The sequence below is a fragment of the Aulostomus chinensis genome, chromosome 1, assembly GCF_037954235.1.
Source record: "Aulostomus chinensis isolate RoL2024-O1b breed Wild chromosome 1, RoL_Achi_v1.0, whole genome shotgun sequence".
Taxonomy (NCBI): domain Eukaryota; kingdom Metazoa; phylum Chordata; class Actinopteri; order Syngnathiformes; family Aulostomidae; genus Aulostomus; species Aulostomus chinensis.
This window is the reverse complement of record NC_141320.1, coordinates 24,996,330-24,999,793: the sequence shown is the minus strand read 5'-3', so window position 1 is coordinate 24,999,793 and position 3,464 is coordinate 24,996,330. Positions and strand designations below refer to the sequence as shown.

At 42.0% G+C, this 3,464-nt stretch overlaps 1 non-coding gene across 1 annotated transcript; it reads left to right on the top strand.

Moving 5' to 3' along the window:
* The first annotated feature begins 900 nt into the window (after positions 1–900).
* Positions 901–972, top strand: trnaa-ugc (transfer RNA alanine (anticodon UGC)). The gene has a single exon. It is a non-coding gene; the product is annotated as a tRNA-Ala (tRNA).
* The last annotated feature ends 2,492 nt before the right edge of the window (positions 973–3,464 follow it).

Below are 3,464 nucleotides of genomic sequence, written 5' to 3'. Positions count from 1 at the left end.
TTTGAGGTTCGTAGCAACTTTTACTACATTACTGTCGCATTATTTTGAGATTCGTAGCAACACTTACTACATGACTGTAAGCATCACTTTGAGGTTATTCGAAACGTTCAATCCATTACTTTTAGCATCATTTTGAGTTCATTAGCAATTCTTGCTAAATCACTGTCGCATCATTTTCAGATCTTTAGCAATTCTTCTGACATCACTGTCGCAATATTTTGAGGTTAGTAGCAACTCTTACTACATTACTGTCAGCATCACTTTGAGTTTATTCGAAACACTTACTACATTACTGTAAGCATCACTGAGTTGATTAGCAAGTATCACTACATTACTGTTAGCATCATTTTAAGTTCATTATCAATTCTTCCGAATTCATATTCAATTCCGAATTCAATTCCCTCCACCTGATATACCTCAGGCGGATGAGGGCCTGCTGCTTCCTTGAAATATTTCTAAATATTTCAGTTGCAACTGTATAGTGATGGTGGCTCAGTTTAGAGCTGTCAATCAATGTTAATAATTGATCTTAGCATCTGGAGAATTTTTTAGGAACACAAATACTTTTACTTCATTCTAAGGATGAGCAGACGTTCAATATAATTCTCATTTCCTGGTCAAAGACTCCTGCTAGTCAGAGAGGATCTGGGCTGGATTGGAAAGCTTCTGAGAGGAAAACCTTCACTCTGGACTGGACTGAGAACGGAGCAGCCTCAGCTTCCTGGAGCCTGACTTGCCTCTGTGGTCTAAGGTTGTGTGGGCTGACATCACAGTGAAACTCCTGAGATCACAGAGCCTTTGAGATCACAGGCTGACTTCCTTTTTATCCCTAAAATGAAGAATAAAAATGTTGTGTCTGGGTTTGTGTTGCTGCATCAGTTAAACAGTGACTCTGACAGAGGGGATGTAGCTCAGTGGTAGAGCGCATGCTTTGCATGTATGAGGCCCCGGGTTCAATCCCCGGCATCTCCAGCTGGGCCTTTGGAGCCTTCATCTTATCAGCTAAATTGATCCATAAATGTGACAACAGTCGATAACAAACTAGCAGAAGAGAAACCAGTCTGTTGCATATCAAAGTATCTGTAGCAGGGTCAGTGTGACTGTGAGCCTTCATAGCCAGCATGAAGGAGCTGGTTTTATCTTTGGAGGGGAAATCCCACACACAGCTGCTCTCAGTTCCAAATGTGTGTGTCCTCACTCCTCCGTCCTCCTGCTGCCCTCAGAATACAGACACAATTCAACCTGTCAAGTTTGGAGCATAGAAGTGCTCCTGAAGAGATGTGTGTCAGCCCACAGCTGGCTGGTCTTACCTGGAACCTCAAGATGAAACTGCTTCCACAGATTGGAAATGAATCTGATGTTGACTTTTGGACAAATCACCTGTTCATCAGTTCATCATCACTTCCATCCATTTCTACTGCTTATCTTGTTATAGAAAGGAGTCTATCTGCTGTGTGACTGAGGCAGTTACTGTGAGCTGCTGCATGTCTCAGTGTGTGTGTGTGGGGGGGGGGCTGTGTGTGACTGGTCGGCTGCCAAGGATTATTGATGAGATCAATCATGATCAGCTCAGAGATCACGGCACAGAAGAAGGAGACTTTTTGATTTTTGGGGGTTCAGTTTCTAAGTCAGACACATCATCACAATTTGAAGTTTTCCTCCAGTAAAAAACAAAACAACACAAAACCAAACAAAAACATGATTTGACTTTTGATGTCTACATTTTTTTGGAAATTGTGAGTCCAACAAGCAGGAGGCCGTTTGAGCTTGGAAACTGTGAAGCATCACCAGTAACTGCTGGTTAATTTACAGGTGTTTCCTCCAAAAAGTTTAAAATGAACTCAATGCTGAATCCCTCGTCGTCATCACTGAGCTGCAGAATTGGTCCATGCAGGAGGCTGAGCAGGTCTTCCTCTCTGGTCCAGTGTCTCAGCACAGGTCAGAGTAGAGAACTAAAACATGAACACAAATCTTTATCAGCTGTTTACTGATATCAGTGACTACCTTCAAGTAAGAGTGTTAGTGAATGGACCCTTTTTAAAGTTTATGTTATAATGTTTGAAAAATGAAGCTCACAAAAACACTATAAAAGTGTTTGTGGTAAAATGATTCCAGTAGATTTTATTGCCATTTTAAGAGTTCAAGCGTATTTTGATGACATTGTTTGATATCATGACTCTCAGTTACTTTAGCAGGACCATCGTGACATGAAATCTTCCTCATCATCCCATATCGACCCTCAACCCCTCACACAGAACCAGGAGCCCTCAACTGAAGGAACCTTTAAAACTGAGAAGTTGGACAGAAAGCAGTATTTTGGTGGAACGAACCTTTAAAACTATAAATTAGAAAGTATTTGGTGGAACGAACCTTTAAAACTATAAATTAGAAAGTATTTTGGTGGAATGAACCTTTAAAACTATAAATTAGAAAGTATTTTGGTGGAATGAACCTTTAAAACTATAAATTAGAAAGTATTTTTGTGGAATGAACCTTTAAAACTATAAATTAGAAAGTATTTTGGTGGAATGAACCTTTAAAACTATAAATTAGAAAGTATTTTTGTGGAATGAACCTTTAAAACTATAAATTAGAAAGTATTTCTGTGGAATCGTAATAAACCTTGAATACTATAGTGAGAAAGTATTTTGCTGCCACCCAACTCAACAGGTGGCGTTGTAGGGAACTGCAGCTCTCTGGTGCTGCTGTGGGGTCCTGGAACTGCAGCTCTCTGGTGCTGCAGGATCTCCTCTTGAAAAGCCTCACAGTTCAGAGTCGTTCCAGAATCTAGGAGCAGAAACCAAAGTCTCCTACGACAAGGATGGGATTGGAACCCACGCCTGCAGAGCTCAATGGATCAGCAGTCCATCACCTTAACCACTCGGCCACCTCGTCTCCTGACCACCATGATGTGCTGCTTTCTCTGAGCCTTTGAAACAGCTGAACTCTTTGGAGCCCATTTGTCAGAAATGGACCCAGCAGGAGCCACTGAACACAACTCTGACATCATCAGGCTTCTTCCCAGCAGCTTGGTGCTCCAGAAGGAAGAATCCAGACCATCGCTACATCATCAGAGTGAACACCAGCTGATGTTGACCAGTTTAACAAGCCTTTGACTGCTAAATGACATCCAAGCTCAGATTCTCTTGTCCTGGTAGAACAAGTCAATGTTGAAGAAGATGAGAGCACCAGTCTCTTTCATCCAATGCTGGAACAGCGTTAGACTGAAGGTCTGAAGGTCCCTGGTCTGGTCCAGGTTTCAACAGGGGACCAGCATCAGCCAGCATTTAAATGTGGACAGCAGTGGAGGTGAAGCCCACATCAAGGAAACAAGCCTCCTATCACTGTCCTGAGCTGAGTTTCTTTAAAAAATGTGAGACAACCTCAAGAGTTTCTGTTTCCTGTGTTGGACTTTGGCTCAGAGAATCAGAGCCAATCAGAAGCTTGTTGGTCTTGGATGCTGG